The following is a 12914-nucleotide window of genomic DNA, read 5'->3' as shown; positions in this document are numbered from 1 at the left end:
GGCTGATGTTTTTGAAGAGTTTTGTTTTGCATGGAGCGGGGGCGCAAATTTTGAATTCGTGGTTAGCGTGGTAAACGTGCCGGCTTTGTCTGGGTCTGGCGGTTTCCCTCGTTGGGCCTGGGTGCTAGGCGGGACCTGTTTGATAGGCGTATGTAACTATCTCAGCTAGCTCTTCGAAGTGATTTGGCGGACGTGTTCGTTGAGCCTGAGGAAGTAGGCCTAGCGATGAAACCAAACAAAGGGAAGGCCGCGGGGGATGCGGAGCAAGTGCAGTGCGACGAGTGCCTGCGCTAGTGCTCCCTCGACGAGACCAGTTTCCAGAGCTTAGCAGACGCGGAAGAGTCTAGCTTTACGTGCAGGCTGTGCGAAAAGGTCAGGGAAGCAGTCCAAAAACTGGAAGGAAATTGGACAGCCAAGTTCGAGGAACTGAAAGCAGACCTGAAGGAGGAGCGGGAGAGGCGGTTAGCTTTGCAGGCGAAAGTCGCCGAGTTGGTCAAGGTGGAAGCGGTGCAGGCCGCGCAATTAGTAAGAACCGTGGCCGAGCTTGGAGAAGAGAAGGAAAGGAGAGTAGAACTGCATAGGCGTCTCGATGCGCTTGAGATGCGCGCAGCGGAGAATGATGGGTCGGGACACCAAGCCGGAGACAAAAGCACCGAAAGTAGGGTAGACCCTACATGCGAAGTCGGGGGCAGGGTGGCAGGGCAAGCGGTAGTCAGCTCGCCGCCGGTGAATCGGCGTAGTTATAGCGAAGCAGCGCAACACGCCCCGCGGGAGGCGACGCTGCAGCCACAGGAAGCCGGGAAGCAGGGAGAGGTAGGAGAGAGTGAAAGGGTGATTATCGCTGGCGACTCCAACATGGCTGGGTGCTCAAAAGCAATTGTGGAGAGGGTGAAAGGCGACAAAAGAGTGGCGGTAGGGACATTTCCAGGGCAGACACTGGGTTCTGTCATGGAGCGAGCAAAAGAAAAGCTCACGGAAAATGCCCACGTGCGCAACCTTGTCGTAGTAGCAGGTGGGCTAAATGACGTCCTGAACAGGAAAGGGCCAGGACTAGCCCAGCGCTTGGCGAAGGGGGTGGACGACTTGCGCGAGCTATCCCCTCAGGTGCAGATCGTGGTGTGCACGGTGCCGGAGGTGCCTGTGCGTGACAGTCACGTACAAAGAGCCGTAATGGCTGCCAATGAGGCAATATGGAAAATGAGCCGAGAGAAAGGCTTCGAGGTTGTCGAAGTAAACAGGGAAGTGAGAAGTTGTGGTGGTTTTAAACGAGATGGGATCCACTTCAATTACAGGCTAGCACGAGAAGTGGGCTGGCGGCTTGGGGGTCGCGCTGTTGCTTCTTTAGGGCGCCCGCGGGCGCTCGGGAGGTCAGAGTAGGTAGTAATAAAGAAGGTCCCCTAGGGGAACAGCAGAAGAGCATCGCCGTCGATAAGAGAAAAAGGAGGAAAGCAAGAACAAGAGCTCGCCATGCAATAGGCTACATAAACATGCAGGGCGGCAGAAGAAAGGAAAAGTGGACAGAGATTGAGGAGCAGTTACATAGAGAACAAATAGGGGTGTATGCGGTTACAGAAACGCACCTTAGAGACTTAGAAGAGCCGCCAGTTATTGAGAATTATGTATGGGAAGGGTGCAACAGAACTAAGTCGGAAAGAAAGGGAGGGGGAGTCGGAATGCTCATCCATCAGGGAGCCAAATGGAAAAGAGTAAATTCACAATGTCAAGAGCATCTTTGGTTATCAGGTACAATGAGTGGGAAAGAAACTTGGCTTGGAGTTACGTATTTGTGGACCGGAATAAATTGCACAGAGAAGAATAAAGAGTTAGTGGAATGCATAAGCGCTGATATTAGGGGTTTCGGGAATGGTGCTGAGATAGTCCTATTAGGTGGCATGAATGCCCACATACAGGATTTAGACGGCTATACCGACAATAACGGGAAGTTAATGCTAGACCTTTGCGAGCAACATAACCTCGTGATCGAGAATACAGGGCCTAAGTGTGAAGGACAGATCACGTGGGAAGTGGGAAACCGGCAATCGACCATTGATTACTGTCTGATGACAGAAGGAATTCAGGATAAGTTGAGAGAAATGGTCATCGATGAGGAAGGGTTTAGCAGCATAGGGAGTGACCATAAACGCATCATTTCGAAAATGGGATATGTAGTTGGGAAAGAGAGCAACGAAAGCAAAATGGCCAGCCCAAATTTGAACGCTGAACAAATAGCAAATATAGTCACTAGAGTGGAGGAAGAAATTAGCAAGTCGCCAAGTAAGGGGTGGGAATATGGTGAGCTTCTAAGTGTAGTAACGACAGAAATACGGAAAGAGAAACAACACGTTCATTGGAAAGGAAAAGGGAAACCGAAAAGCTGGTGGAACAAGGAGATACGAGAAGAGATCGCCGAAAGACAGAAAGCATCTCGAGAGCACAGGCAGGCAAAGAAGGCGCAGTTGCCACAGGATGAAGTAACCGGTAAATGGGAAATATACCGGGAGAAAAAGTCTATGGTTCAAATACTGGTGCAAGCAAAATTAAAAGGTGAAAGTGAAAGTTGGTTGTCAGAAATACGTGAGAAAAAGAAGGCCGCACCTAGAATATTTTGGAATCACATAAAATTATTAGGCAGGAAATCAACAACAATACAACAACATATCCTAGACGAAGATGAAAACAGACTGGAAGGAGAAGCAGCAATAAATTACATCCAAAAAGTAACAGCCGAATCTTTCCAAGGCAAGGACGAGGTTGTATTTGAAGAAAAAAAGAGCATGAAAGAGACCCAAGGGGGAAAGGAGCTAGTGCTTACAAATTTAAACTGGAAGAAAGCGGAAGAGAAAATTCCTAAGCGCACAGCCACAGGGCTAGACGAGGTTCCCGTTAGGCTGATAAATGAACTGGGACCAAAAAGTAAGGAAGCTCTCGTGAAAGCAGTTGAAAAAAGTTTAAAAGATAGACGAATACCAGACAGTTGGCGACAAAGTAGAATGAATTTAATGTATAAAGGTAAGGGGGAGAAAGACAGAATTCACTCGTATAGACCGTTGACCATTACATCGGTAATATACAGGCTAGCAATGCAGGCAATCAAATTAAAGCTTCAAGCATGCGCAGAAAATAATGACATTTTGGGAGAGCTTCAGAATGGCTTTAGAATAGGTAGGCGTTTGGATGATAACTTGTTTGTTCTTACTCAGTGTATTGAAATATCAAAAGCAGAAAGCAGACCGTTGTATGTGGCCTTTTTGGACATTACAGGAGCATACGACAACGTAGACCGCAGCATTTTGTGGGATATTCTGGAAGCGGAAGGCTTAGGTAACGATTGTATACAGCTTTTGAAAGAGATTTACCTAGAAAATACTGTTTGCGTTGAATGGGAAGGGATGAGGAGCGCGGAGAAAGTTCATATCAACAAGGGACTGAGGCAGGGGTGCCCTTTATCCCCGCTGCTGTTTATGATGTACATGGTGAGGATGGAGAGGGCGCTAGAAGGAAGTAATATCGGGTTTAATCTCTCATACAAACAGGCAGGTACAGTAATAGAGCAGCAACTCCCAGGTTTATTTTATGCGGACGACATTGTGTACTCGCTAACAAGCAAAGTGATTTGCAACGTCTGGCTGATATCTGTGGACAGGAAGGCAACAATTTAGGTTTGAAATTTAGTGTTAGAAAATCAGGGGTTATGGTATTTAATGATAACAGTGAACAGACAGTAGAGATACAGGACCAAGAAATACTTTGGGTAACAGAATATAAATACCTTGTTATATGGATAAACGAAGGCAACGGATATATGGAAACACAGGAAAAAACCATAACAGTCAAGGGGAAGAGAAATGCAGCCATAATGAAGCACAGAGCGCTATGGGGATACAATAGGTACGAGGTCCTCCGAGGTATGTGGAAAGGGGTAATGGTTCCAGGACTTACTTTTGCAAATGCGGTTGTTTGCTTTAAATCAGGGGTACAATCAGGACTCGACGGGAACCAAAGGTCAGTGGGTCGCCTCGCATTGGGCGCTCACGGGAAGACTACAAATGAAGCTGTGCAAGGGGATATGGGCTGGACTAGTTTTGAAGTGAGGGAAGCTCGCAGTAAAATTGAGTATGAAGAACGGCTGAGGAATATGGAGGAAAGTAAATGTGCTGGGAGAGTGTTCAGGTATCTGTACAGGCAAAGCATTGATTCACAGTGGAGGAAAAGAACTAGGAAGCTTACCAGCAAGTATGCGGCCTGTGGGGTGGGCAGCACAGCAACAAAGAAGGTCAAGCGGAGAGTCAGAGAGGCTGAATTAATCTCATGGGTGGCGGCAATGGAAAAGAAACCTGCCATGAGTAACTACTTAAGGGGAAAAAACGAAATTAGGAAAGAAACCATTTATGATAACTCAAAGGGAAGCTCATTACTCTTCGAAGCGAGATCGGGATGCCTTAGAACACGCACGTATAAAGCGAGATATAAAAAGGAAGAAGAAGCATGTGCTTGCTGCGGTAAAGCTAGGGAAACGACGGATCATATTTTATTAGAATGTGAAGACATCTATCCAGCGGTCGATTTAGGCACCACTGGCCTCCTTGAAGCCCTTGGGTTCAGCGGGAGCAGTGGTAAAGCAAACAGGTCCGCAATAGACATCAGTAAGAGGCGATTGGAGGATGGTGGAAGAAAAGTAGGGAAACGACAAAGGACGGAGCCGTACAAAAGCACAGTTCGCAATAGGGTATCAGAAAATTTGGACGTGGTAGTTCATAGTGTGTTTTTTTTTTCTCATGGGTTAACCTAGGTAGGATATTAGGCAGCATAGTAGCAAGAGCTTCGTGGCGCAAGCCACCGCCCCGTTCCAAAGGGGACGCTCATAACATCCATCCATCCATCCTACAAGGCCTAGAGGCCAAAATACAGCAAAGCGGACTCGGCTTCAACCTATCATTTCTCAAGCAAGGAAAATTGATTGAAAAGTCAATACCAGGACTGATGTACGCGGATGATATTGTATTAATGGCTGACAATGCAGAAGATCTGCAGGAATTAATGGACATATGTGGTACAGAAGGAGACAGATTAGGCTTGAAGTTTAGCAAAGAAAAAGTTGCGGCGAGCATTAGGAGGCCACGCTGGAGATAGTCGATAAATACAAGTACCTTGGGGTGTGGATAAATAATGGCATTGAGTATCTGACAGAGTACGAAAAATATCTAACGACCAAAGGTAACAGAAGTGCAGCGATTATGAAGAGTAGGGCACTGTGGAACTACAATAGGTACGAGGGATATGGAAGGGGGTAATGGTACCAGGCCTGACTTTTGCCAATGCGGTTCTATGTATTAGAACAGAGACCCGGCAACAGTTGGAAATTAGGCAACGTGGGGTGGGTAGGCTCGCTCTGGGAGCACATGGCAAGACACCAAATCTTGAAGTGCAGGGGGATCTGGGATGGTCTTCTTTCGAGGGCAGAGAGGCTAGTAGCAAGATAGCTTTTGAGGAGCGATTGAGAAAAATGGGGGAAATTCGGTGGGCTAGGAAGGTTTTCAATTACTTAACACGAGGAATGTTGACACGAGGTGGAGGAAGCGAACTAGAAAATTGACAAGCAAATACTTGGGCAGTAGCGGGGGAACAAGTAAGGAATCATCTGTCAAAAAAAAGGTTAAGGAGGCAGAGAGGGGTATGTGGAGTACAGAGATGCAAACCAAATCGGCATTGGAGACATACAGGACGTTTAAGCAGGAAATAGCCAAAGAAAATATTTACGATAACTCTAAGGGAAGCTCATTGTTGTTCGAAGCCAGGACAGGTGTACTGAGGACAAAAACGTACCGAGCCAGATACCAGGAGATAGATTTGGTATGCGAGGCGTGTAGAGAGGAGGAGGAAACGGCGGAACACCTGATACTTGCTTGTAAACAACTTCACCCTGCAGTTGAATCTAACGGGGAACTATTCAAAGCCTTGGGTTTTAAAGACAGTGAAAGTAGAATAGACTTTGAACAGGTAGAAATAACTAAACGGACGCTATCTGATTAGTGGACAATATCAACGCAAAAGTAAAGGAGTAAATACATAGGTATGCATGCATACAGAACGATTAAAGGCTAGGTGGCGCGCGTCGCCGCCACCCTATTCAAAGGGTTGAGCCACAATCATCCATCCATCCATCCATCGTCTGGTACGCGGTGGGCGGCTGTGCGGCGTTGCAACTAGTACGGCAGCTGTTGTGTTGTGACGAACTGCTTGTCTAGAATCCCGTGGACTGGCGATTCCCCAAATGACCGTCTCGTCTTGTCTAGTTGATGATTTTTGCTAACACAGTGACAGTGATATCACAAGGCTTTGATCGGTCACTTGGCTCCAAAAGTTGTCTGCCCGAAACTAAAAAATGTCGGAGCGTGTAGTCCGCGCGCTGCTCTCTAAAATAGCGTTAAATAGCCGCTCATATTGCCTTTTTCAAGCAGATTATTATAAATCACATTGTGTATAGAGTTCGCAAAGTACTCAACAGTTTCATTGTACACGTTGTAAAATTCGCTTCTGCGCTCTTTAGTAACTTGAAACCACCGTAATGTTCGACAAGAGAACGATTACCACTCATTTTAACTCTTAAAAGTTGTCCGTGAATGCGTCGCGAGTTGGAAAAGTGAATTACACACGCAGCAATACGTATGCAGAATTGACCCAAGTACTGGTGGAGGTGACTCACCAGCTCGCAAGTTTTCCAATTTGGCAATGCATGCACCTATCAAGCACAGTTTCATTGACTGAGTGCTTTAGGCTACACTTGATGTCACCATCCAAAAAGTGAGGGCAATAATGGTACTGAGTTGTCTTATCTCAATCCAAATACTTAAATTGTGCAAGCATGTAATCCAGCTACAGTAACAAATCTCTAAATTGGTCGCAGCTCTCTCTTCTCAGTTCTTCAGAGATCCTTCCATAAACATGGAATTTTTTTTAGCTCCTGCTGTATGGCACCGTACAGCACCAATAAAACAATAAAGCTTTGCAGAAGTAACCATGTAGCTATGAACGAGAAATCAGTCTCTCTGGAGGACACTGTGCGACTACCCACGAAACACGCAAGCAGCTATTTGATGTCTAAAAGATGTCTTCAACGGCTAATTCAAAAGCCTAGTAGCTGTCTTGATCAAGACATTTTGTAGCCATGGACGTCTAGAAGTACTTCAGTTAGCTCTGCTAACGTTACGCTAAAAGTTGGCTATTGGACAGCTTGACAAGAACAACTGAAGACTTTTATTAGACATTCCCTCAAATTTTTGCGGCAGCTCTTACAATAACACGACGTTTGCCCACAGTTACAATTTATTTTAAACGAGGCATGGACATCAGAAAAGAAAAGTTTTTATTGTCGGATAGAGTGATGCAGAGGTAGTTTTTCCAGATGTGAAACATGGGAATAGTGTAGTACAGCCTCATTGGTCAATTTGTGCTTTTTAATTAGACCAATCAATTGAATGCCACCTGTCAGAATTATTTTGCAAATCAAACAAGATCTGTATTGTATGCTGATATACTTCCAATGTTCACTCATTGACCTAAACAAGAACATCTCTGCGTGAAACACACCATTATTGACAAAACTTCGCCCTGCTGGGTCTCCACCAAATTGAAATAGTTTCTAGCAAAGAAAAATTTTGTCAGTGATGCTGCAGTTCAGGCAAAAATTATATCCTGCTTTCAGCTACAGGGGGCACAATAGCCTTACACCAGTATACGAAACAGAACACTGTGCTGCAATGAGTTAAGAAATAAAGGATAGTACACATCTGGAAAAACTCTGAACCACTCTAACTAGCAATATAAATATATTTTTTCTGATGTCCATGCTTCATTTAAAAGTAAATTGTAACTTACTTTCCGGGTGCCTCTTGTAAGGTAACGCCAAATGCTTGCACAGCATCACGCAGAAATAATGGCCAGTTCTTCGACATACCATCCAGTAGTGAATTCCTTGTATGTTGCATGTTACAAGATACTGAAAGATAAATCATAATATGCTGTTATTTCTTTTTTCATAAATTGCATGATGAGCTTTTCAGGCATAAAAGGTGATTGCAAGCTAAAATGCAGCAAGGCATCAACTTCACACCATGTCACATACTCATACTTTATTACCTAATAGATTAGAAAAGATGCAGAAAGTGTAATTAAGAAGAGTGACAAATAGCAGCAAAGGTGATCATCGATAAATCTTGAAGATGATTGCCGCCGCTGCCAGAGTAGGCCAGCCTTCGTAGGAGAGCACTGGCTGCCCACAAAAGCTTGCTGTCACAGGCCACCCATGATGGTTCTTGTAGACATAGGAAAGCAATACCTGCACAGAACAGAAAAAAAGGGAGAGGGAGGAAATGGGAATGTTGAAATTGGAACTTCAATTAGCAATATGTGCTACGTAAGAAGTTTGGCTCACATTAAAAATAAATTTAAGCATTCCTTTCTCTTAAATTACGGGTATCTTAAGGTATGTATGCGATGATGTTTAAAATGACTAGTATATTACCTATCATGAGAAGCCAACAAACACTGACACCAAGGACAACATAGGGGAAATTACTTGTGCTTAATAAATTAAATAAACGATAAATTAATGGAAATTAAAGTGGATGAAAAAACACCTTACCGCAGGTGGGAACTGAACCCACAACCTTCGCATTTCGCGTGCTATGCTCTACCAATTGAGCTACAGCGGCGTCGTTTTCCCATCCACTTTCTTGGGTATTTATGTGTCCTAGTAGAACACTGGGAGTGTTAGCCAGCGCCCCTTCTGAGGCCTTGTTCCTGGCATATAGTCATTAAGTTGCATAGCAGAGTCAAAGTCAGCCTTTAAATTATTGTATGGTGTTTTGTGGCTAAAAAGCCACTTATCAACCTGTCAAACAAGTCTGAGAAGCTTCCTGCAAAATATATTCAGTTTAAAACAGTAATTCACTCTGCAGGTAAATGATATACTAACTTAATTAAGTTAAATAGCGTCTTATATTGTTGAACTAAAAGCAAGTTTGGCATTTTGCGCTGCCTAGCTGTTGCCTTTCTTTCAAACTTAAACATGACACAGTACAGAGTAAGCAGGTAGCATGCAAAGGAGGACTGGTGATAAAGTAGTGTTCCAAAGTAACACTCCTAGCTGGATCAATCACTTTTGTTGATATATTTTCAAGTGACCCTAATTGGCTTCGGGCAATACCTCACACAAATGATGCAACATCTTCATACAAAGTTGAAAGTATCTCATGATGTGATCAAACGATAACATTGCCCGCTGACTTGGAAGTGTTAACATGCTGTTTGCGTGAGAAAGTGCGAAGTGATTCGTATAGGTGGCAAATTATCAGTGTATCTATACTCTCAGGTAATTCTGAGCATCTATGCTGACTTGCAACTGAGAAGCTACTGCACACAAAAAGGTGTATTCAAGTAATGGTCCATGCAGAATAATTGCCCACCTAGTGAAGAGGCAAATGTGGCAGGCTAATGGGCCAGGGCAAATAGATTGATAAATTCTGATAACACATCCAATGATATTATTGAAATAGGTGATAAAAAACAGCACAGGTAAAATTGCAGTCATGACAAAATTTTAAAAGCACCTCTGCAAACTGCTGGAACCCTCAGCATCATGCCTGTTCTACACGGACATATGTTGAAGCGCAATCTATATCTCAGACGCAGGCGCATCCACAGATCACTTTGTGATCTCCTCAAAATAAGGTTAAAAAACAGTCTGGCACAAGCTACTTGATGTGATTCATTTTGCAAGCACCAGCCAAGTGCTCGTGGTGGTAGAACGAAATTGAAGTTTGTCCTTGTATGGAAGCCTTGGCCCATGTTTTATCAATTCTAGCGGCAAAGCACACCTTTTACAGCACACATAAATCTTAAATAAGACTGCTTGATGATGCTGTACAGTAAGTTCCTGTAAAGAAACTAAATCACACAGAAAACATTTAGAATACCAAACTAATCAAATACTGGCTTGAATACATTTGTGCATTAGGGAAGCAAGGTGTAATGTACACTGTTGTAGAAAATTTTTACTCATGTATGGAATACTTCTATGACAAAGCAGAGTTAATTTGTGAGTTCTTACATAGCAATGACTACCTACAGGTAAATTTTGTAAGGCTTGGGGTAACTAATTATTAGTAGAACTGTGTATGTACACTGGCACTGAGAAATTGGTTATAATAGTGGCAGCTTATAATGGACCAGAGCTAAAAAATGGCCGTTGGTGAGACACCAACTTGCTATTTTACCACGAAGCGCTCCCTGGCCTTAAGCCACATAAAAAGCACTGGGAGGACCAGAGAGGGTACAGTACATTGGCTTACACTGATCATGATGAGGTCCCGTCATCCAGCTAGCGCCAAGGTACAAGAAGGATGTCCAGCCGTCTATAGAATGAAAGGGACAAAATAAGATAGCATCAAGTCAGTTGAAAGGCAGATTTGCAATTACACATAAGGTGACCCAGTCACAGTCATTGATTAATAAATGCCAAGCTGTCGTGATTTCCCTGCCAGATGAAGCACCTACTAGGTTAAAGGTTTTGCTGCTTATTTAGAACAAAACAAGTGAAATTTGTACATCAGCAGACGATTTAATTTGGAAGTGTATAGATGAAGTAAACATTGCAGTTATATTTTTTGTTTTGCTATAAAGTGGGATAGCTACAAACTGCATAGTCACTGACACACGCGCGCACACGTAAGTACAAAAGGACACAAAATAAGGCGAGTTCAGTCTGGTTCAGCATTACAGCCAGCGCGTCATCTTCGAATGCACTCCTTTCGGTTGGCTCGTGCTACGTTAACCACAGCCTAACAACCAGGGTAAAGTTCTGACTGTTGTTGCGGAAGTCGTGGAGCGCGGTAGTGCTGAACGGCTGAACACATGCAGAACCCTCGTATAAAAGTAATGACGAAAACTCGCAGGGCAGAAGAGCCCATATATCAAGAATTGCCGCGGCTAACACCTAAATATATTCGCATTGTTGACGAAAAACGAAGCGCAATGTATTTCACTTACCGGAAAAAGTGTTATCCGAACGTGCGACGTACAAAGATGCACCGAGACACGAAGGCGGCGAACGCAGATCCCGCCATTGTGGTAGTAAGCCGTCGGCGAAAACACGCAATACAGCCGATGTCACGAAGCACTGATGCAAAACACACGGCAAACAGCATCAGCACAGCTAAATGACTCCAGTTAATATCCAGTATAAATGTACAGAGCGGCTTCAACAACTGGCTAACGAACCCACGACCGAGACATTGCGGGCGGGAGTGGCCGTTTTTTTCAAACTTCCTGCCTCCCAGTGTTTCCAGCACAGAATGAGATGTCCGACAAATTTGGATTACACCGCCGAAGTGATCGCAGCGCGGTGGCTCTGTGAAACCGCTGTGCAACACCGGCATTTCGCTCCTGCTGCTGCGCGAGCATAGAATGGTTTCCAGGCGTCGTGTGCGCGCCCTGTATGGAAAACAATAACACGCCCTTGATTGTTGAAGTTCTGGTGTGAAATTATTTAATATTAAATCCAATTAACTTATGTTGCTTCGAACGAGTTCGATTTGTCTGAGGCGTCTTTTATTCGCTAACGTCGACGGCCGACGGTAACCGCACATTTAACACGTCGTTTGGCATTTCATGCACTTTTAGACAAAAAGATCTAGAAAAGTTATTGAGTTAGACATTCTGAATGCGTTTACCAAAACGGACAAGTGACACCCGTAGTGGGTTTTGCCGCAGATAGAATACATGCTAGCATATTCCAAGTGCTGAGGTTATGTTTAGAAGAAATTCTATTTTCAGTCTTATCATAGACCAAGACGTCTATAGCCGTTTGTAGCCATTTCAAGAAGTTTTTAAGAGGTTTTGTGTTTCGTGGGTATGATGTTCAGAGCAATGAAGAATTGATCACCATCCTCATCCCGTTTACAACATTAATTATTTTCCTATTTTTTGCACACTTCTCCACTTTACACAAAGGACAGCCTTATGTGAAAGCTATGACATCCTGCCACACTTAATCATCTAGGAAAGCTAATGAATATAACAGACAGCATCAAAGAGAAGAAAAATTGAGACATGGAAACTATGGGAATGCTGATGTGTACTTTTGAGCTCTCATTTATTGTAAGGATACTGTAGGTTCACACGTGATGTCTGTGATGAGAAAGGAAGTATAGTTGGGCAAGGATGTCAGCTGCTATGGGGTGCGATTTATTAGAAAGTATAGACTGCATTAGTATCTGTGCGAGTATAGTGTGCTCTCTGAACAGCGAAGCTATTTTAGCCTACAAAAGCTGCCTTCAGGGTATTTCTTTTGCTTCAATTGTTCGTTTATTATGTAATTACAAGCCCTACACCACGCGGTCAGGACTTGTCACTCGGTAACTCACCTCCTGCGGCGCGTGGTCACTCGGCGCTCGGGCCTCCACGAGGCTCATGCGTGCCGAGTTGCCCATGCGCTCGCCCTCAACAAGTTCCTGTACTTTGTGCCTTACGTTTCCTTCACCCACACTCAGCTTAACACCCTCGAGACCGCCCTTGTTGGCCTCTACAAGGCAGCTCTTAACCTCCCTATCACCACCTCCACTGCTAAGCTCTTTGCCACAGGCCTCTTCCATCCTCTTCGTTCTCTTCTCTCTCTCCACCGTGACTCCCAGCTTGCCCGGCTTTCTCTTACCCGTCAGGGTCAGTGGTTACTGGCCCAGGCGGGTATCTCTCCCATTCCCGTTTCCTCCTTTACCTCTCCAAAATCCACCCCGGCGCCCAATCTTCGCATTCTCCCCCTCCCGTCTAATATGTCCCCTGTCCTGCATGCCGGCCGTCGTCACGCGGCCGCGCAGCATCATTCCCCCCTCTTTACTACCCAGGGAGTAGCCTACACG

The 12914-nt window shown here is 44.6% G+C and overlaps 1 long non-coding RNA gene across 1 annotated transcript; it reads right to left on the bottom strand.

Moving 5' to 3' along the window:
* Positions 1 to 8114: 8114 nt before the first annotated feature.
* LOC139053229 (uncharacterized) lies at positions 8115 to 11298 on the bottom strand. Its single transcript, XR_011510329.1, has 3 exons — positions 11047 to 11298; positions 10350 to 10412; positions 8115 to 8335 (listed from the first exon to the last, which is right to left on the bottom strand). It is a non-coding gene; the product is annotated as an uncharacterized lncRNA (long non-coding RNA).
* Between the last annotated feature and the right edge of the window lie 1616 nt (positions 11299 to 12914).

Source organism: Dermacentor albipictus, unplaced genomic scaffold, assembly GCF_038994185.2.
Source record: "Dermacentor albipictus isolate Rhodes 1998 colony unplaced genomic scaffold, USDA_Dalb.pri_finalv2 scaffold_83, whole genome shotgun sequence".
Classification (NCBI taxonomy): Eukaryota; Metazoa; Arthropoda; class Arachnida; order Ixodida; family Ixodidae; genus Dermacentor; species Dermacentor albipictus.
Note: the sequence above shows the minus strand (reverse complement) of the source record. Positions and strands in the feature narration are given on the sequence as shown.